Here is a 23,956-nt window from a genome sequence, read left to right on the forward strand (position 1 = left end):
CCTTGCATCCACCAAGGGGCTGAGAGAATGGAAAACTACAGGAATAATGGTAGGTGTGTGAAACAGGCCGCTGTGCGTATGGCCAAGCCCATGGGAGAGCAATCTGTTTAATGAAACTACAGACGGAGGGAAAATGGCCCGGTGGGGGCGACACCACCCCCACTGCCTCCTGGGAAACATTCCAGACGCCGATGCTGGGAACCTCAAATTAATAACTTTTTCTCCCTTTCTTCTACCGTTTTTTTTGGGGAAGTCCCACCGAGAGTAATATCGCAGAAGATGGGGTGCGGAGGGGGACAAGGACAGAGACCGGTTGCGGGGGCAAGTGCGAGTGGGAGGGGTGGGTGGTTGGCATGAAGCGGAGGTGGTATTAGGAGGATATAGAGAGTGCGGTTCTTCATAGGTTTTACTTAAAGGAAAGAGTAAATGAGCTATACTCACTTGGATCCATTCAGATGCCCCCCGCCCTCCCACCGAACAGTTTCATCACTCTCACACACACATATCCGTTCTGCTTCGCACGCTGAGGACGTCCTGCTGCACTTTATTTGTTCAGTTAGGTGCCATGGCTACCCCTATAATTCCCTCACTGCCCACAGCGTACAAAATCATTTTGTTTCCTCAGTTCAACCCTTTGAAGAGTAGGTATTGTGGAATGTTTTTTTCAAAGTTTTAGTCCGTGTTGTTTTCAGTTACCAGCAGTGATTGGTGATTGTTACATCAGCATTAGAATTATAAAAAAAGACCATTTTAATCACCCATTTGTAATCTCACACCTTAAAAGGTTACTTTATTCTCTTAAGAACGCTATTGATTTTAGGCCAAAAATAATTTTTGTTAAGTAAAAATGTTTTTGTAAGGTGCCAATTCTAGTCTGAAATATATATAGCAACTCAGACTTAAAACTACAGGCAACGCCCCCCCTTCCCTTCACCCCCTGTTGAACATAATAACTGTTTGACCTTTGGCCCTGCCCCCTCTGTAGCCCCCCCATGGTGATGGAGCTGACAAGGCTGCTACAGTAGCTGATTCCCCAGGGCGCTCTGTTGTGTCTCCCATTTTTGTCACGAGAGTGAAGGCACAATCCGTCATGACCAACAGGAGCCCAGCTACATTGAACTACAGTGATGGAGCTGCTCTGAGTTTGTTTGCAATGGATCATTCACATTCCAAAATGGGGGAAAAAATTATTCCATTTGGGGGTGATATCAAGCCTTTTAGCAGGAGGATTCATGTCAGAGACCATGCATACTTTCGTTTGTTGGAGGTTTCCTCTGTACTTGAAAAAGAACAAATATATGGTCAGAATTGCAACCTAAAGTCCAGGGCATATTTGCCTGCTTGATAAGTAATTACAAGTGAGTTGGGTTTGTTGTAATGACTACTATAAATTGGACTGTTAAACACAAAGACACCTTTAGCAGTTTCTCAAAAGTCATGAGGTTTGTAGAAAAGAAAAATGTATTTTTGACTTCTCGGTAATAGCAACAGAGGATGTGTGTAAATCGTTTCTGGGGATGCAGATGAGCTGACCTTCCCTTTAAAAATACGTCCAGTGGTACTGATCCATTTTGCTACTGAACTGATTGGCTGCTGAGTAGTAGTATGCTGGCTTTTCTTGTGCACACAGTCTTAAAGACGCTTTCTTTTTCCCACTTTGAAGGAAAAGGCTCTTTCTGGGGCAGGGGGGAAAAAACACAGGGAGGGAACACAGCACGCTTAGCAGAACATTCCGGCAGCGACGGCCGCGCTCGCAAGAAGCCCCTGCAGCTGTTTCTCTCTCCCGACCGCCGGAGCTCAAGTTATTTCTGAAGTTATTGATGCCCGGACCAACTGTGCTGCTGGGACTCCACTAAATACCAGCCCCCCAAAAGCCCCGCAGGTTACAAGTCCAAATCCTGCCCATTAGGGCCTAATTGATTGTAATCTGGCCTTTGAGAAGCGCCCCCCCCCTCCCCAGCCCTGGATGTCACCTCCCCGCGTTCTGCTTCTGTGGCAGCGGGGGCCGCGGCACCTGAACAATCGCCCCCCCGCGCGGACGGGCCATTACCGGAGGCGGGATGGCGTCGGGCCGCTCACCGGCCCGGCTACCGTCTGACGGTTTGAGCCCCCCCGCTCCACGGGCTGCCCCCTGCCCCCCGCCCCCCGAGGGAGAGCCCCATCCTGAGCGGGCCATTGTCCCGCTCCCCTCCGAGCCGGCCACCCCGCGACTCCGGCGGCACCGCCTCGATCCGTCCTCCGCGGTTCCCCCGCTACCAGCCGGCCGCGCGGGGGGAGCCGGGTCAATATTGGTTTTTGAGAGCAGATGGAAAAAAAAAAAATGTTGAAATGTTAAAATTCTTTTCACTTTCCCCCCCGTGCGCCGTTTGTTTCCACAGCGAAGGGCCTAGTGGGCCATTAGTGTAAATGGCACTTTGTCTTACCAATCAAACTCCGGCAGGAGCCCGAAGAACAAAACATTGACACAGAGATGAAAGCCTGGGCTAAAAATGGAGGAGCCGCAGGAAGCAGAAAGACTTTCAAAACGCAGCAAAGGGAAAAGAAGGCAAAGAGAAAACAAAAACTGTAAATCGCCCCGACTTGGTGCCACCTGAATTTGTGCTCTGCAATCTGGAACATGTGTAATTTAACACGCATTGGCGACATTTAATGTTTTGCATTGCCATTTTTTTATATTAAGATATGTGCCAATGTAAAATGCAGTATTTGAGGACGATGATGCGATAATTTTCCATGTAGCATGTCATGAACAGTGCATGATATTTAAATTAAAGTCAGTTACATAGCATCACTATGTACTTTGCAAAAATAATCTGTCCCTGCAAAATGAAAGTGCCAAAAATAATTCTGTAAAATTAAAGTACAGCTGTAAGAGGTTCCTTACCACTCAGCTCAAACTATTCAGAGAGGTTTAGCATTTTAAATCAGAAGCGAAGCAGATGCGTCCTGCAACACGACTCCTACATACATGCAAACAATTCAAACGCTATTCGGCTGTTATCACTTAGCAACCATGCCGATTACTGGAAATCACAGGCCATGGTTGAGGCAAAAAGCAACCATTTTATAGTCATACGCCCCCTTACCCATTCCACAGCCCTCCTTCTTCTTTTGAGAAAGGTAGACTGCTCTTTTGACACGTTTAACATCGACATGTTTCGCATGAAGCAGTTAAACTGCCCTAATCTCACAAATCTATAAAGCTACCTCTCATGTTCTCCTCTTAACTATCTTTTTTTTTTGTATTTGAGGAGAAAGAGTATTATATTATTATTCGATGTACAGACACTCTTAGGAAGCCACTGTGGCAGTAGACACACATACAGTGAGTGTCACAGGAGCAACACACAAGGGAATGGGTAAAGAAGGCACAACTGGATTGTGTTTCGTCTCCATTATGCTTGAAAAAAAAAAACCACGATAAAGCAACACGTCCTTACAGCATGGCTTATACATAATGCAGTGTCCTGTAAATGCAGCATTATTACACGCACTAGCAAATGATGGTTTCTCGTATACTTCTCCCACAGGTCTTAGCAGAACATTCTGGCTAAGGGGATAGAGGAACTGGCCAAACAGCTCCATTCCAGTCTCACCTTTCAAAGAACCAGGAAGGTATCACTGAGATATCACTGGCCTGCTTTGCCATGAACTGTACGTCATCGCTTTTAGAAACAGAACACTATTGGTTGTCGAAAAATGTGATTCCCGATAGAAAAGTAGATATCATTTCATGTATATATACACAAATAAGGAGCGGCCTAACTTGTTTAACCTGGAGATATTTACTCATTCACGTTGGTTATCTCCCTCCATGAGTTTATCTTTCTCAGATGTTAATGGGGTGTGTAATTATGCCTTTTTAAAAATACAGACACGGCCTGCGTACACTCAGGAATGGGTGAGAATGCAAATGGAGTCCATGGCTGATAGACTTATTCATGAAACAAAACAAAACTTCCTGCTGAGCAGTTTTTCCAGTTCTGTGGCCATTTTTTTCAGTACTTTGGACTCCCTTGGCACTTTTCTTTTGCAACAGGAAAAGTATTTTGTGATCAATAATGAACAAAGTGGAAAATATAAAATAATGTAAGTGCTATTTGCTTGTATCGGTTTCATGTACTTGATTTGCACAAAATATTGTCTGTGTTGTTCTTTCACTAGAGGCTATTAAAATGCATGGCAAACATACCATCCCTCGGCTGATCAAAGTCAACGTGTGTGGGTGTGTGGAGAAGGGTAACAGACATGCTGAACATTCAGCCAGGTAATAACTTGATGACATCATCACATAAACCCGGCATAGCTCGATCTAGGTATGTGTCGGGCCAGCTACAGATAGAAAAGAAAATGGGGCTTTTAATTCAGAAGTAAAGCTCTAGCAGTGGAACAATGGGACGGGGCCTGGAGAAGTCAGTACAGGACAATCCCACAATGCCATCTGTTCCTTACCGTTCAAACGTCAGGTGGGAATACACCGGGAGGTTAAAGTAGGAAGTGTCCCCTCACGATGTCGTCCCCGAGGGTCGAGTCCCCACACAATGCTGGCCCTTTCACTGGCCCCGAACACACGCAGTCACCTCATTTCTTTCACACAACGTCCAGACTTATTTCCACATTGTTATTGTCGACTGCGTGTAACACAATCTTGTCCCTTCGACTGAAAACTCTAAACCAAGTGATTCACTCTTCCAGCGAACTATTGTCGACTCGTGATTCCCACGGTCTTTTCACAAAGGTGAGAGAGAGGGAGAACAAGAGAGAGGGACAAGGAGAAAGGGCAATTTAGAATACTTTAAAAAAATCTTATTGGTATGCTCATTTGTACTGACTCTGGGTAATTTAGAATGAGGTCATCGTGTACATACAGCACATATACGTGCAGTACATGTACAGCTACTCCTGAATTAACGTCTCATATTATCCCCTGTGCCCCTGTGGCGTACACCGCTGTAGGAACATGTGCAAGTTAGATATCTACTTACTAGACACACAAGCCATGTGCACCTGTGTGGAGTGGGACTCTTTGGACGTTATTGGGGATCATGGTTTCTTGGGACCGCTTTTTTTTGCCGGGGGGGAGGGGGGGAAGGGGGGGAGGGTGTTACAACAATACCTGCTTTGTTAAGAATATTTAATAACAGTCACAAAACCTTGGTTGGCCACTGTTGGCCAGGTTTTAACAACAAAGCAGTTTTACTGGATTCATACAGTCATATATAAAACTGACAGCTCAGCTGGCTAATTGCGCTTCAGAAAGTCCCCGGTCACGTTCGCTGTTACTGAAAGCTTCACTTTAACACAGAACAGTTGGTCAGAGACAGAGCTGAGACTCATCATCAGATATGCGCCATTGCGCAAACTTCACGCAGACATCAAAAGACACCGCGCCTCCAGCGATCTCCCCACCCAAAATGTTGCAGCAGGTACACTCACACCCTACCGCAAACGGCAGGCAAACCAAACCCTCGGCCGCATGCCGATGAGCAAAGACTGAGCGTCAGCAAAATGGCAATCCCCGGGTGTTGAATGCGGAAGGAAGCACTGGCTGGAAGGAGGGACGGGTGAGGGCGAGGGCTCGCCCCGGCACCCTCGCCTTGTGATTCATTTACTGGCAGTGACTGTGCGACAGTCACGGAGGTTGAAAAATAGTGGCTCAGAAGTGTTGTCACATGAAAGGCCCATGGCATGCTTTCATCCTTTTTTCCATCGTCACTCACACGATGGAAAAAAGGAACTTCAAGTGGGGAACTTTCCTCAGAACCAACACACTATTTTACTACCCCCCCCCCCCTTGCAGGTGGTCAGATAATCATGTATGTAATGTAAAACAATCGACTTCTCTGAATTTTTTGGTTTCAAGGAAAATAAATACAGCTGCACATCATCCATGTAACGATGATACAAAATACCTTTAAATACTCTGCCCCAGGGGCAGCATATACAACGCGAACAAAATAGAACCAAAGACTGAACCTTGTGGGACACCACATGCCAGAGCAGCTAACGAGCATACAAAGACACAAAAAGACACTGCAAAGCTCCTATCTGACAGGATACTGTGGTCCATGGTTTCAAAAGATCCAGCCATGTCAGAACAGAACAGAACAGAACAGAACAGAAAAAAAAAAAAAACCCTTTTTTCCTTGTCACTTGTTACATGTTGCCCCATCCCTGCACTTCTTGGTAATTTGTATTTGTCCTAATACTGTAGCTTATTCTTCTGCCTAGTTGGCTTTGCAGATGTTAGACCAGAATAGTGTTCATTGTTCTCGGCTAGAAATAGCTGTACAAAATAAGTAATTGTACCTTACTGAACCCGTGTTCAGCAGTTGTCTACGATCATGAAAATGCACTTTTTTCGTACGTCGCTTTGGATAAAAGCGTCCGCCAAATGAATGTAATGTAATGTAATATAATGTTCTCCTGCGTCAGCACACGTCATGATGTCACTAGAGACTCTGAGGAGAGCCGTTTCGGTACGATGCCTCCGATGGAAACCAGACTGGAATTTATCAAAAAATATTCTCCTCTTCCAGAAAAACCATTAACTGCTTGACCACCACTTTTTCCCCCAAGATTTTAGAAATGTAAGGCAGTTTGGAGATAAGTCTATGATACTTTTATTAGGGATGGATCAAGGTTGGTTTTTAAGGCAGCTCCGATCCTTTAGATTATCTTTCCAGCCAAATTTAAAAACCACTCAATCCCACATGTCCCTTTAACCCCAGTTAGGCTCCCCTCTGCCATTCCAAGAACACAAGTCATTCGGGAAGTGGGAAAAGCTGTCCGGTCACGGCCCACCGTATTTGAGTAGGGCCAGTCTGCAGGCTGAGGACAGTCTTCTCCCAAATGTACAAAAAAAAATAAAAAATAACTCGATGAAACACATGTATGTCATCACACTGGGCTGGAGCGCAGCCAGATTATGCAAGCGAGCTCGGACGGCCCGCAGAGCCGTGTTCTCTGAGTGTGACTCGGTAATTCGCAGGGGGAGACGCACTCCCCAGCGGAGAGGCACAGGGGCCACGGGCTGACCCGTTTAGCAGCGGGACAGATGTTTTAACGCACCCTTCTGGTCGGGACATGACCCAGAAACCCGCATTGCTCAAACGCAGGGAGGTAGTCCAGAGGTCTGTCCTATCAAACCCCCAGCTGAGGGGTTGTGGTTGCATGGATAACGCACGCAGTGTGGACTTTCTTGGCCAACCGAAATGGAAAACAATTAGTATTTTGCTCATGTTCAGTGGGGTGGGGGACGGGGAGGGGGTTGACATTGGAAATGGACAACATTTTGGAGCTGGGATGCAAAATGATTGTGAACAGGAGGGGGGTGAGTGAATAATTAATTTTACTAATGTAAATGTAGGCAGTTTTTTCAAAGCCTAAGATATGTTTATGTATCTATGTGTTGTCCTTATATAATAATAATTTAGGCACATGAGGACTGATGAATAAGATTTTCATGTACAGACAAATGTTGCATGGTAGAAAACTGCAAATACTGTAGTTTGAATGCAACCTCAGAATGCAGGGAGCTCAGACGTTGACTGCTATTAGGTTGCAGTACCATTTTGTCACAGTGAGGGGCAGTACTGGAACTAGAGAACAGCTTCTGCAAGCTCTGAAAATTTAGGCAGTAAAAATTCTGAAGACAAGATAAATCCTGCTTTCCCAGTGTTCAGCTTTAAGAGACAACAGAAGGAATGCCTTTTGATGCGAGCGCACACAGGAATGGCCTTTCCCAAAGCTGTCACAACCCTACATTTATATGAAAATTCAACAGGCAATTCCGCCGACAGCGTTTGCCTTTTCATACCCTGCGCCCGCGATGTGCTAATTGATTTGGAAAGAGCAAATTTCAGCTGTCCTCAGGTGGGCTGCTGGCATATTTTCTCTGCCGTTTGAGTTGAGAGGAGCTTCACATAACAGGCGTCGCCTCAGGTCTCGTACCGACAGGTTCCGCCGCGTGTGGGTTCTCAGGAACACTCCTGTACTTCGTTCAGCAGCAGGCGAATTACCTCCTCTTTAGAAACGTGAGGGAAATGTGCAGCTCCTACATTTAGAGACAAGCCCCACAGCTGCAAGAAAGGTCTGAAAACACAGCGTGGGATATGACAGGACAATCTGAAGGGATACGGGGAATTCATTTTACAGCCCCCTCTCCACTCTCCGCCTCTCATTACACTCAAAATGCATGAGATTATTATTTTCCAGTTGTACGTAAAGATAGTTTTCAATCTCAATTTTTGAAGTGCAACATGCATAATAATAAATATATTTTTATACATTTGTATTTTTAAATGAAATATTCTTAGTGGATTATCACAAGTGACTAGTGAAGGTTACACATTGCAGACACTAATCCTCATATATATATATATAGTTTTTTTAAAACATGGAATCTAAAACAGAGAGATTAGAGCAACAGAAGATACAGACAAAGGAGAGTGTGTAGCAGTCCTTTGGTCTACTCTACCTGTGGAACAGGTGCAGACAGATTACAGGCAGGGATAACAGCACTGAAACCGCCACAACGCCTAGGTGCGGGAGAAGAAAGGAAGAAGAAAAGTTCCCACACTTCAACTTCTATTTTTTTCTTTCATTCTCTCTCTCTCTCTCTCTCTCTCTCTCTCTCTTCCTTTAATGAGCCCTTGAGACGGCTGCCTTGGGGAGTTATGCCAGACGTGCGAAAAATATGAGGAAAACAAAGCGCTTGCGTGCGTGACCTTTGAGCCTCACCTGTCGGCGTGTGCTTTCTTAATGCCGGTGGTTTTCTAGCCCCTCCCACAGGCGGTGGCAGTGCCGGCGGTGGAGAGGGCGAAGGCGAGACAGCAGGGGGTGGAGAGTTCCCACAACGCCGGCTGGCTGCTGTTCACAAAAGCGGATTGGGCAACTCTTGCCTCACACAGGGTCACGTGACCTACAGGAACAGAGAGTTGTTGCCTGGAGACACGTATGCCAGTGTACATGCATTGGCACTGCTGTCCGCCAGTCTTACCCACACCAGTCCTTACTGCCCGTGTATTCACTCCTTCAGTGTACTCTCATTATGATAACTACCCGCACAGCCTTTTCAAAGAGCAACCACAAACTGGGTTTGTCCACCATTCATTATATCCACTTGTAACGTCAACTGTTTCTACACAGATTTTATACACGCCTTCCCCTATCCCCACTACGAGGACAGTGTGTAAAATCGGGGTACGTACGCATGCAGTGCATATCCACTTAGAACGGCTGGACGGGGAAACCGTCTGTGTATACAGTGTCAGAGACTGTACTTGTAGCGAGACAATATGCGAAGTTGAGCTTCAATTGTAACGCCACAACCAGCGCCATTTCGGTTCTGGACTGCAGCACATGCCCACACTCACGCGTGCACGCGTGTGCGCGCACGGCCAATATTTACGCAGGGAACAATACTTCATAAGTGTTTATGTGGATGCTTATCTTGGGGGGGGGGGGGAGGGAGAATTGGGTGTTTATTTTTTGGCATGGGCTCGAGGGAGTGATCTCATCTCTGACCCAGAAGTGGTGCTGATGGTGGGTGTGGAGTCGAAGAGGAGGGGGGGGGGTGAGGGGGGGTGGGGCTGGAAGGAGAGATAACAAAGGTTAGTGTGTGCATTGCCAACACAGTAGGAACGTGCAGCTGAGGCCACGCCCACCCCGGTCACGCCCGCATCTCGTAAAACCTTTTTTTTTTTTCCCGCAGCGTTCCCACACCACAGGCTGCACACCACTTCCTGGTTTGGGTTTCAGCTCTAAGGGGATGTTTAACAGGGGTTCCCTCACCCCAGTGTACACACACACACACACACACACACACACACACGCACACACAAGCATGCACGCACACACACACGTACACACACACGCACACACACACACGCACACACACACAGTACACACACGCACACATACACACACACACACACACACACACGAACACACACACACATACACACAAGCATGCACGCACACACACACAGTACACACACACGCACACACACGCACACACGCACACACGCACACACGCACACGCACACATGAGCATGCGCGCACGCACATACACACACACACACACGTGTACACACACAAGCACACACACATACACACACACACACACACACACACACGCACACACGGGCATGTGCGCACACACACACACACACACATACACATACAGACACCCATGTGCAAATTCATATAATACATATACACATAATACATATAATGTGTTCACCTCCCAAAGAGCAGATTCGTTTTATCTCACAAAGGGTTTTAAGCAAGATTTTTTCTGTCTAGTGGATATGTTCATCGCTCAGTAAGCAAAGGTTCCCCCTTCTCCTCTTGATTAATTTTGGTGGCTATTTTGAAGAAGAGCTCATTATTCTCCAGTATGCCTAAAAACAGTCTATGGCGACAGTCCATCACGCTAAAGACAAAGGCTTGCATTTTCCCAGCAGCGTCGCTGGGATTTGATCTGGTCGTCATTCATACAGCAGCGCTCTGCGTGGTGGGTGGTAAGCCCTGTGTACTGTTTATTGTGTCTCGGACACGGGGAGGAAGGGGTGTGGTGAGGGGACTCAGTGGGCGATGCTTAGCCTGAGGTCCACAGAGAGAAACATTCACCACCGTGCCAAGTGGGGGAGTGTCCATAATTTCCTCTACCCTGTGTGTGTGTGTGTGTGTGTGTGTGTGCTTGCATGTCTGCCTGTGTGCGTGTGCATATGCGTTTGTGTGTGTGTGCGCGTTATCATGTTTGCGTGTGGGTGTGTGTTTGTGTGTGTGTGCACATGCGTATGTGTGTATAAGTACGTGTGTGTGCGTGTGTGCGTGCGTGTGTGTGCATGCATGTGTGTGTGTATGTATGTGTGTGTGCCTATATGTATATGTGTGAGCGTGCATTTGTGTGTGCCCATGTGTCCATGTGCATGTATGTGTTTCTGTGCGTGTGTGTATGTGTATGAGCGTATGTTTGCATGCATGCGTGTGTGTGCTTGTGTGTGTGTGTATGTATGTGTGTGTGCCTATATGTATATGTGTGAGCGTGCATTTGTGTGTGCCCATGTGTGCATGTGCATGTATGTGTTTCTGTGCGTGTGTGTATGTGTATGAGCGTATGTTTGCATGCATGCGTGTGTGTGCTTGTGTGTGTGTATATGTGTGTGTGGGTGTGTGCTTGTGTATATGTATGAGTGTATGCGTGCATGCGTGTGTGCATGTGTGTGTGTGTGTGTGTGTGTGCGTGTGTGTGTGTGTGCTCGTGTGTGCGTGCGTGCATGTGTGTGTGTGTGTGTGTGTGTGTGTGTGTGTGTGTGTGTGTGTGTGTGTGTGTGTGTGTGTGTGTGTGTGTGTGTTTGTGCGTGTAGGTGTATGAGTGTATGTGTGTGTGTGTGTGTATGTATATGTATGAGTGTATGCGTGCATGCGTGAGTGTGTGTGTGCGTGTGTGTGCCTGTGTGTGTCCCCGTGTCTCCGCTCTGCCGGGAGCGTGTGACGGCGCGTGTGTGTCTGCGTGTGTGGCTGCTGTGTGACGGGAGCTGCCGCTATCGCGCACACACATCTCTGGCGCGGGCGGTGTTGACACTGTGCCTGAGGGGGAACGCGTCTGCCGGCAGAGGTTGCGGAGAGCAGCGGTTTCCCACGGTTGGGGCTCTCGGCCCCAGCCCTGCCTGTGCATTCCTGGGCTGCCAGCGCTCTGTAAATGTTTGGACAGCCTTGAACAAATAGCACACCTTGAAAGGCACAAGAGCAGGCTCTCTCTACCTCCTGCCACCTTTCAAACTGTCTCTAGCCAGACACACACACACACACACACACACACACACACAGGCGCGTGTGTACAGACGCACACACACACACACACACACGCGCGCACGCACACATGCACATACACGGATTGCAACAATTTTTCCGTCAAGTTTCATGTAAATTATGAAACTTTAATAGATCTGTAAAATGTGTCGAGAATAAAAATAAAAAAGAACATTCTTTCTAATGTCTAGTTCTAAACTTCAGTTTTGAAGAATTTTTTTCCAAATTCCAGATTTTTGCTGAATCTTTAAAGCACAGTTCAATAATATTTAGAAAAATCAGTAAGAAATTAATCATTTTAATCGTTTGCCAAATAATGGCCCATGCATATTTTTTTCAGTGGAGTTCTTTACAAAAGGCAATGTTACTGCTGAAAACCCAGAAGTAGTAAAAGGCTAAGATGAAATAAACAATTTTATATCATCTTATTGTACCATCTACCTGGATTTGTGACTGGTTAAATTAGACTTAATATCAGTGTGCTTCTATTTGCAGGGCTTCTCCATCCGCTCCCAGACTAACTCTTTTCGGGATGCAAACCAAGAGTCACAAGGCTGAGAATTCTCTAGGCTTCAAACAAGACTTAATTCGATCCATCAAATCAGATCTCCCCTCTCTTCTTTCTGTGAAAGTGGAAGGCTCCTCTGACAATATCAGCATTTAACTACACATAGGCCTACCAATAATTGTATTACCGCAAAACTTTTTTTATTATAGAAGTATAATTCTAAATATATTATTATCGCTGCTTTTGTCTCAGTGAGACATATTTGAATAGAAGAAACAAGATGTATTATAAAAAATTAATATACAGCAATGTACTGGAAATACACTTATATTATAATTACATTACAATTACTGTTCAGATGCTCTCATCTAGTGGCATTATATAATGAACGTATACAGTTCATATAGTCCTCTGTTTAGTATTACAATCTTTGTGTAAATGTGATTATTATCTTGCTTTGAGAAGATGTTTCTACTATTTTTAGCTTTTCTATTAAATCTGTAATTTACAGCATACCTTTCAAAACTGGCAATACCCTCTGCTTCAGAACTGATTTTGTGTTACATTGAGTCAAGTGGATAGGGGGCAGTGAATGTAAAAACGCAAGTAATACGTTTAGCCTCAAGAAAATAGTTTCAATCTATATTGCAAAATCACGTTAACACAACGTTTAAATATGAAGCCGTTAAGCTGCTTTCAAACCTCAGGACAAATAGCAATAACATTTCGAAAGCCATTTCGTTGAGTATATGCGCTGTACTGATGAAAAGCTGTGAGATTCGGTGTCCGCAGCGTAAAGGGGAATTGACACGCGACCGTTCCAGCATGCGCGGAAGTCGAGAGACCGGCACAACTTGACAGCGCGTGCCCAAGCGCGTGCCGCTATTGTGGAGCTGCTGCTGCGGAGAGAGAGGGAGTGAACGAGAAGCTGACAGAAATCACGGAAAAAATGATCGCCATATAGGAACTTTAGATTTTAAAACTAAAACAAACGATAAAATATTAAGCGCGAACAGGTAAATAAATCGTGTCGTAGGCTATAGGTGTTGTAGTAGATGTTTCAAGTAATAATCACGCATTACTTTCTTGTAATATCGTTTTTTAGCTATATGATGAACGACCTGTCTGGCGTTTAAACACGAATGTCCATTCTAAAAAGCGAATTCTCATTTTAGATTTCATTTAACGATTCCTTTGCTAGTCCTCTTACTTCCTTTACGAGTTAGACAACAGTTCTGCATATGCCCTCGACATACTGTACATGCAGTAGATATGATTTGCGTGATAATACGCACTTCACAGTTGATGTGGACAGTTACGAGAGTTGCTCGGGGTGCGGGGAATTTCCCCGCTACTAAGGACAGACAAACAGCCCGATGCCTCTTCATCTATATCTGATGGTGCCATTCGGAGGAGTATGCAGCTGTGGGTGGGGTCAGTGAAGGGCTGTCTTGTGTGTCCCATTATGCACTGACAGTAGCTCAGTGCTGGAGAGTGCGTGGGTGGCACTGGTAATGTCAGCTGTCCATGCCTCAGTCCACTTTCCCAGGCTAGGCCCAGACAGTGTTTCCACTGGGAGGGGAAAAAATTGTTGTTGGTGACCGGATTACATCTCTGAGTGAACTTTGTATACCCTCCTAACGTGCGGCATCTGATTTCTGGTCAGGTTTTAAAAAAAAAAAAAAATTTACAATGACCCTTTCATACTGAATGAGAGAACTGATATTTTTTTAAATCATAGATACATTTCAACAACAGAAATATGCAGTTGGCAAAGAGCAATTTCCCCCAAATGGCATACAATAACCAGCGAAAATCCAGCACATTTTTATACCTATGTGCGTGCTGGAATGTATTTACTTAGCTTGTTTGCGCTGAAACAGAAAAAAGGGAGCTGTAAAGCTTAAGAAATGTTAATGTAAACTCGTGGTGTTTGGCTCAGATTAGGCCAGCGATGGGACACACACGGATTGTTTACGCGGTTCCTACCCCGCGGCTTGTCCCTGACTTCCTGTCCGCAAGTATGTACGAGAACCCCTCTTAAACTGCGCTGTTCACCAGTCCAAACACACTCAGATGGGGCCCGATAACAGCAGTATCGCGTTTCCATATTTTCAAGGGCTTCCAGAAACGGTTGTTCTGTTTCATTGAAGAACAGGAGGTGGATTTTGCGAAATAAATAAATGAAAGCGGTGATTTCTCAATAGGAAACTTGTATTCAATAAGCAGATTGTTCAATTCGGTGAGGAAAACAGAGGCGTTGAATGAGTTCATACGCTGGGTTCATACGCTGGTTACCCCAGTGATTACTATTTTAAAATCGTTGGAGTCTCGTCGGAGGATAGCAGTTTTTTTTTGTTGTGGTTTGAATCATCAAGCACTTCTGTTCATTCCATTAACACTGGCATTCGGACTTTGAGGCTGATTTTCCAAAGGAAACGTGCTTTGCCTACTGTATACAGAAGATTTCCTTAGCCTGTTTGCTGGGCATGCGATTTAAAATATTGTTATGTTTGAAGAACATTTGAAGAACACAAGCCAACCTGGGAAAACATCAGTATTTCACTTCTAGATGTATGAAAGAGATGCTGCGATGAGAGGTGGACGATTTTTTTTCACCCTTTTGAGTGTTCCACATCAATGAATGTTGAGGTGATGCTCCCTCTCTGTGTAACACACTTGTAATGAATCATTGTTGATCTAATGTTGGGTTGAAAGGTCAGATGCTCACTCAGTCTTGCTTATTTTTTGTGAAACACACACACGTCTAGCTGTCTGAAATACGACTTTTCTGTTTCCCTCTAGTAGTTTTCAGGTCTCGTGAATAAAAATATTCCACAGCAATTGTGGATAAAAATAAATATGCCAAATAACTTTTATCCTTTTACATTTGTAAAAATGAAAATTAGTTATAGATTAACTACTTTTTTTCCCCTCTGCTCATTTCTCCACCATAAAATCGGATAACAAAACACTTGGGATTCAGACTGTAGTGCAGTATAATAACCATTCACCTTGTAATAATGATTTAAATTTCCTTCCTCTCTCTCTCTCCCTTCTTCTCTCAGGCTCACTCACTCACACACTCACCTGCCCTTTCTCTCTCTCTCTCTCACACACACACACATGGCTACACACACACACGTGCACACACACACACATACACCCACACACGCACACACACACATACGCACACGCATGCACACACACACACACCCACACACGCACACACACACAGGGACACACACGCACACAGACACACACACGCGCGCGCACACACGCACGCACACACGCAGCATGTGCTGATGCCTGGCAGCAGCTGTGGAATTCTGGGATTCCTCTCTCGTAGTAAGTCCCACGCGGAGCGCGGCGCGGGACCAGTCGCTCTCCGGCCGTGGAGCTCGCCCTGGCAGCGGCCGGCCGGCCGGGCCGCGCCAAACGCGTCTCTGTTTTCATTGTGGGGAGGCCGCGGGGCACATATTTCTGTAATTAGGCCTTTATGCTCAGCAGTTTTGCAGCTGTGATGACATTTGGGTGTCGGCCCCCCTGTTTCTCACGGTCTCTCTGCCAGCGCTGCCCCCCCACCCCCCGGGCCCCGCTGGGCGCGAGCCAAGGCTGCGGCCTGTGGCCCGACCCCCCCCCATGTACACACCGGGGAGAAGGTGCTCTTTAAAAATACTCCCGGGGCAAGTGGAAGTTAACCAACGGTGCCTCGCAGAGGTCAGCTTTAAAGCAGTCGCTCACTACACTTGAGGTAAAAGGAGCGGGACAGATTAAAAGCACTGGGGGGGGGGGGTTAAAACAGAAACACAAAGAGCCTTTCTCCTTTGTCTGTGGCCTGCACTCTCCCCTCTCTGACTCTGTTTTTACTTTCGCGAATACAACACGAGCTCGCTGGACTCTGAAGCGGCTGCTTGGCTCCCTCTTTTCTCATTCTATAAGGATTATTTATTCATCTTCCGTCGCTTTATGTCATTCATGTTGAAAGAAAGAAAGAAAGGCTCTTTGTATTACACCCCTACCCCCTCACCCCCCCAACCCTGCCAGGATATTATGTGTTTTTAGTGCGAGCGATCCAGGGATATTTTCTCAAAGCTTTCCAGCCTCTTAAAAAGAGTCTTTAAATACCTGCAAAGAAACGTGCTGGACTTCTGGTGTATCTTTTCAGTAGAGGAAGTCGTATTTCCCCAAAATGGCTCACTCTCTGTTTTATAAAAACCAATGTGTAGGCACTGGCACCCTGCCACAATCACCGCCTTGTTCCTCTACCCTGTGAAAGAGATGTTAGCAGGAGGGCAACTGAAGGTGCTCTTCCCTCTTCCTCACATCAGTTCAGCCACTTCCTCTCCACCACAGATACACTGCATGGCCCAAAGTATGTGGGCACCCGACATCCATCATCTCATCCAAAATTATGGTCAATAATATGGAGTTAGTAGACCCTTTGCTGCTATAACAACCTCCACTCTTCTGGGAAGGCTTTGTAGTAAATGTTGGAGCATTGCTGCAGGAATGTGCTTCCATTCAGCCAGAAGAGCATTAGTGAGGTCGGGCACTGATTGGGCGATTAGGCCTGGCACACAGTTGGCTTTCCAATTGGTCCAAAAGGTGTTCAATGGAGTTGAGGTCAGGGCTCTGTGCAGGTCACTCAAGTTCTTCCACACCATTCTTGACAAAACCATTTCTATATGGACCTCGCTGTGTGCCTGGAGGCATTGTCGTGCTGAAACAGGAAAGCACAGAATCATCTAGAATGTCATTGCCTTAAGATTTGCCTTCACCTGAAGGGGTCTAGCCTAAACCATGAAAAATATCCCCAGACCAAGGGGTGTCCAGATACTTTTGGGCTATGTTTACACTGCAGGTCTTGGTGCCCAGTTCCGATTTTTTGCCTATATCCTATTTTTTCGATCCCCTGTTTACCTGTTCTACTTTTTAAAGTGACCCATGTCCGATACCTGTGCCCGCAGTTTACACTGGAAACAGCCCGCATGCATACACGAGGGTTTGGTTAACTATATGAAAGTAAACAACCACACCGTCACGGTCGTATTGCCATATACAATGGACGCAAAATGAGACAGAAAAAATAATTCAAGCTGTTGCTTTTCAAAGTGGCTAAGGTCTGCAATGAACATCCCCTGTATTTTGGACTATACCGCAACTTCGCCCCACATATTTAAAAGGCACATGACCTAATATACATAACGTGCATATGCTTTTTTCCTCTTCACACGTTCATAGTACATATCCGATCTGTGCCACACGTGAGCAAAAAATCTGAATTGGGTCACTTTTACCAGGCGGTATAAACGTAGCCCGGGTCATATTGTGTGCTAGTTTTTCCCATTAAGAAATGTAAACAGTCAGTCAATACTACTGGACACACTAGGTACCCTCTCCAGGCCTAGCTTGAGAGAGATGTACACATTACAGAAGCACACTGACATACAAAAACAAGGTAAAACGGTGATAGGAATGGCCGTTGTTAGCCTTTTGCAAAAACCTTCGCTATTCACTGATTGCACATCGCTTTGGATGAAAGCATCTGCCAAACAAAGCGTGATGTGACGTTCCCAGCAGTAGTGTCCGTCCGCCTGGCTCTCAGCTGTCGGCCCGGAAACCCCAGTCCAGCTGCCGCCCATTAGGGGCAGGAATTCCCCCCCCCCCCCCCGGCCCGAATGGCACGGGTGCAGAGACACATTAATAATCGGGGTGGCCACCGGCCCGCGCCACTTGTGAGTTATTAACATTGCTCACTGAGATGCCTCCCATGGCCCCCTGCACCAGATGCTGGGACCAGCTTTTCCCACAGTCATCTTCCAGCTCTGCTTCATCTGTGGTATGTACGAGGTAAAACGCACTAAACCATGCGTATGTATCACAGACACACACACACACACACACACACACACATTAAAACAGCTTAAAATCCAGTTTTTTTGCGAAAAAGTCTGTGTATGTACACCAAATTTCAGGTGAACATGGATGAAACTTTATTTATTTATTTGTTACAAATTTAGAGCAATTTATACTTGTGCATTTCTGTACGAAGAAATAAGAGCTTAGGAAAATAGCAGTGGTCAGACAGAAAGGGACCACTACGCAACTCCCAGATAGTTTTACAGGTGGGACAATGGAAACCTGAGCCCCAATATGTTGTGATATGTTTTCCTTTTTTTTTTTTTTGTGACTCGGAATATGCTTGTGTGTGCCCTACTCCCAGACAAAACATTCTATTCAGAAAGTGGACAATCGTCCTCTGTTTGGACGAAACGAGGACATTGAAGCTGCGCTGTGTGATTCACTTCCTAATTTCCCACCATCAAAGGCAGCAGAAGCGCTGTGGTTAGTTTTTCCACGGGGCGGGGGGGGGGGGGGGGGGGGGTTGATGCAGCTCTGCCTCTTTCTCAAAAAAATGTTTCTGAACACATGAAAGCTCTGCGCTGCAGAATGGGGGTGAATAAACAGGGGGGCTGGTCATTGGTCATTGGTTTCACAGCCCACCGGCCAATCAGCTAAAAGACAGTTTTTCCTTGGTTTCTGACTCCCTCTGAACCTAACAAAAAGTAAAAAAAAAAAAGAAAAAAACAAACAAACAAAAAAAAAACGGAAGAACTGCGGGCATCTGCCCACTCGGTCTGTGGTAGTCTTTCAGAGTTACGGCGGCAGAAGTGGTGAAATAAAGACGGGGCGGATGCAAGCAGAGATGTTTGTTGCCCGTCCTTCCTTGAAGAATTTGTTTGTTTAGCAACCACGGCTATCCTGTGTGATGTACGTACTACATAGCCTCAATTTTAAACAGTTTCCTTGTGTGTGTGCCTTGCTCAATGATGCCACTGCAGTGCCTGACCCTGGGAGATTAACCAACAACATCTGAGCTACATATCCAGCCCCCTGTGCAATACACAGCAGTGCTGCCCAAACACAGCAAGTCATAGAATGCTGGGTATAAGGAGACCCAGTGATACAGGTTAAACAAACATACTCAACAGACCCTTAAAATGATGTGTTATGATAAATGTCTAATGGTGCAGAAAGATTCAAGATTATTTGGTTTCCTCTTGGCTTTTCTTCTCCAAAGCTCTATAGATGCAGTTTGAACTAGAGAGGAAGTCAGACAAAAAAAAAAACCTCTCTTTTTTAAAAAAAGCTCTCATCTGAAACTCCTCTCTAATTAGCTCTGCTCAGCTAAACGAGCTTGCTGAATCCACACTCTGCCTCCTGATTGGAGTTGATTTGTATCAGTGAAGGTCCTCTGTAGCTATCTGTTTCGTGCAAATAACAAACAATGTTGCCTTCTGAGAGTGATATATTTTAGTTTTATTATGCTACTTTCTATTTAAAATGCTTGTGGAGCACAGCTTTTAGTCAAAATGCAAATGCAAATTTTCCTGATTCATTGCAATTATTAGCTGTGTCTGCTGAATACAATGCCTGGTGAAGCATTCCCCGATGTGCATGGATATGTGCTTATATACTGTATATATATATATATATATATATACATATAACATTATAACATTGCAGCTGCTGGCTGTCTGGTATTTGGTCGTCTGAAATTAAAATCTACTTCTGAACTAAAAAATGCAGCATAAAAAAACAATTTAATCATCAGGTGTTTATGGTACATATAAAGGTAAATTTTAACTCTATATATAAATAAAAGAGAGAAGCAAAAATATGTAAACACACACAACAACTGAGCCTCCTGCTATTAACTGACCTCCACGATGCCACAGTAGAGAGGATGGACAGAATACGGGAGCCGACAGCCTCCTGTTTAGCGGTTTTTGGCGGCATCTTCATTACCACTCTAGTGTGTTGAACTGTTTAGTGTCATCGGCCATTTGCTGTGTGCATAACAGACCCACGCCAGGACGACACCGCACGTTGAATGTGTGACTCAACAGCCATCACCGCCGCAGACGTTCGCACGACAAAGAGCACTGTCATTTTCCCGACTTCTGCTTTGCGGTCCCTAGTCACAGAAAGATCTGTAGCGACACGCAAATATTACCTTTCATTCAGATTTGGATTGTGCAATTGTATGTCTTGGCCAGCTGTTGCTTCTCCTAATGCAGCAGTTCCACACATGCACCTGGTTCAGGCAGACTGAACCCCAATTAACCCAGAGGAGTTGTGCAGTGAAGCAAAAGACATTTTACCAAATATAACCCCTCGGCCCTCGGGTGATGCAATGGCTAATTATGTGGCACAATCAAGAAATGATCTTGCTTCAGGGATTCAAAATAACACACCGTGTAATGCATGTGCCACCGGGGTTTCAGCTGGTCAGGCAAAGAGCTGAAATTCTGCAGCCATAGGTCCGAGACACAGCGCTATCTAAACATTATTTTGAATCATTATTGAAAATTATTTTGGCGAGGCTACCGACTGCTGGTGGCAACGATATGATTTAGTCGCTTGGCAACGTTATGATTTAGGCATGCACTTGCATCGAGACGCACGCCCACTTGTTCCATATACACAAGCTCTCCACGCGCTTACGATATTATTAACGTTTAATTGTCAGCGCACAACGGACGCACACACACTCTGGCCTTTGCACGCACTTAGAAGTGGAGAGGGCCCACGTGCAGCACCAGCAGCACCAGCATGCAGAGAGGCAGGCCTGCAGCGAAGGCATTCGGGGGCAGACAAGTGTAGAGAATCTGCCTGTGTCTGAAAGAGACAGAGGAGCCCTGTGATAAAACCCGTCCAGGCCCTCTTTGCACCGGTCTGTCATTCAGCGCAGAATTCGAGTCCAATCCCTGACCCCTCGATAAGCTGCATTCAGACTTCATCAAACCACGCAGGCGAGTGTTGGTGAAGAAGAGGGGGGGTGTGGGCAGGGGGAAGAGGGGGGGCTTGGCTGGAGGTGGGGGGACCAACCTCTACCTTTAATTGTCCTCCACCTTTTTAAAGAGTATTAAGCTGCATTAGCTTTCTTTCTTTCCGGACTATTATTTCAGCGGGGGCTACAGCGGCCCACTCAGCCAAAAGGCCATTAGAAGTGACAGGTCTTTGCAACGGAGGCTGCTGGGGCTGGAGGTGGAGGGGGGGGGGGGGGCGGTGGTGATCCATGGGATGAGCACTGCTTTCATCACGAAGCACCAGAGGTGTGACTCCTTTGAAAAAAAAATTCACCCTTCCCACGTTAATATTTGGAGGGGAAAAGGGAAACTGGAAGGTTGCAAACCTGGATCCCAAGAAGCACACGCTTCTGGTACTAATTTGTTCACGTGTGACATTCTACCTGCTGAACAGTTCCTCTGCTTGAGCAGTGACCCCAACTCCATACGAGTAGAAGTTCATTAGTACTCATGAGCCGGCCCACCCCAGAATGAACTGTGATTATGCAACCCTGGCACGGACGCAATGTGTAAAATCCCATTACTGCCTGCCACGCACGTCACTGCCTGCTCTTTGCACTTATTGCTTGAAAGGTCATAGCCAGTGTCGCTAAAGGGCTGAGTTACCGTGGGCCGGATGATGCAGAAGGAAACTGACCAGGAAGTGAGCCCGGCTGGCTCCAGAAGGGGCTCCACTGTGCCGGCCCTCCTGCTCTGCTCGCCTGGCTTTTGCAGAGTGCTCTTGGGTTGCTCTCTGAACAGGAGGCTGGTGGGTGGAGCCGGGAAGAGCGGTCTTCAACTAAGGCACACCCGTGCTTAGTTTCTCCAGCTTTCTTTCTCCATTTCTATGCTAGCACGTTTGTTCCCTTGCCCTCTCTCTCAGTATGTTGGTTTTTTCTGAGTTGTCGCACCTTGCAACTTTTGCTATGATGCTTTTCAGTCATCCCTACTCATGCATACACAACTGACCTCCACACCACATATTTCTCCTTTATATTGTATGTGGTTTTTGTTTAATTAATAATTTCATCCTGTGGTCTCCTTGTTTTGTCATGGCCTTTTCGAGCCAGGCTGTGACACTATGGTCCATCAGTACTCATTGAACAGGTATAGTACACTCAAAATGGATCTGCTTAGAGCACCATACTGGATGCACTCTCGTAGAGACTTGTTCAGTGAGCCAGGTCTGATATGCTTCCTCAAGCACACGCATCTGAACGTTGACTGAAAGGCTAATGGGTACCAGGCACGTACTTACTTGCCTGTGGGATTTTTTAAAAAAAGGCTTTCATTTCAAACATCTGGAACCTATAATCATTCAGCGTGTCAACATTTGTTGCTTGATTGTCGCTGGCTTTCGGTGCTCAACAAGAAACCTTTGACACCAGAACTTTTAAGAGCTTACTTTTCTTTTCTGCCAATTAGGGCTGTTCATTCACATTAGTAGGCCTGTCCCCCGCCAGTTTGGGAGAGTGCAGACTAGCATGCACGTCCTCAGCCCGGTGCTGTTTCTTTCCACTCCACCGTCTGCACTGCACGGCAATCATATGAAATAAAAGCACTTCCTGCACAACTGGCTCAGACGACCTGCGGTCTCCTGGACAATTACTCTCACTGACGTGCGGTGAGGTGAAGGATATCCTACCAACCGAAACTCTCTCCCTGGGAGACGCAAGGGGAAATTACGCGTCTCCCTGTGGGGTGCATTTTTATAAATTTGTCATTATAGTGCCATATTTTATGGCAGTATATATGCAAAAGTTTACATATTTAGGGCTTTAGGGCTCTAGGTTAGTTTTTAAAATTTTAAATCTATGGCCATGTATATATTACCTGCCAATTTTGCATTATGAGAATTAATAATAATAATAATAATAATAATAATAATAATAACATTTATTTGAGCTCTTTTCATGGTACAGAAAGATGCTTACACATTTAACACAGCTTACTCGCAGACATAAACTCAGGCTCCACTTCATCCAGTGATCACAGAGAACACCACACAATCACACGTACATAGTCCACATGTGCGTTCCCACGGGTGAGCCTCTTTGGATATCCTCCAACGAATTCACACAAAATAAGAAGTGCAAACAACATGCACAGAAGTGGGCGTCGCTGTTTCCAAAATGGTTCTATTTTTACACTGTGGAAGGAAGTTCAACGAGTCGCTCTGGATTTCTGTGAGGTAATTGCAATGTAATGTTATGTAAAGTTCGAGTGCTCAAGTTAATTTTTCTCTCACGGAGGTTAACGTGAGGAGGAAGGGAGGGAAGGAGTGGATTGGCACCAAACTCGTCCCCTTGTCGAGAGGAGAACCCGGGGCCCCCCCAGCACAATAGCCTGAAATAGTTAACAAATGCATAACCCCTCTGGACGGCTCTTAAAAGTGGCATATGCTCCTGAGAGGGGAGCACCCATAAATCAACAAGTGTTTAGTGAGAAAAGGGCACGGAGTCCAAGGAGAGCGAGCTGGGGGCTGGGGGCTGGGGGCTGGGGGGCTGGGGGGTGCTAGGGGCTGGGGGGGTCTAGGAGGGCAAGTGGATGGAGGCGCTCGCGTTTTTGGCGGCAATCTCATTCAGCCCCACTGACGGAGGAATTCATCACCTTGTCATCTCTTCAGAGACAACTGCGGTGGAGACAGACGCAGGGAGGGGACGCTGGAGCTGAAGAGCAGAACGGGCTGGGGGTGAGGGGGGGACGTGGGGCTGCGGATTGAGGGGTGGGGGGGCTGGGGGGGAGGGGGGGTTGACATGACACAAAGCCCGTC

Source organism: Anguilla rostrata, chromosome 13, assembly GCF_018555375.3.
Source record: "Anguilla rostrata isolate EN2019 chromosome 13, ASM1855537v3, whole genome shotgun sequence".
In the NCBI taxonomy this organism is placed as follows: Eukaryota; Metazoa; Chordata; class Actinopteri; order Anguilliformes; family Anguillidae; genus Anguilla; species Anguilla rostrata.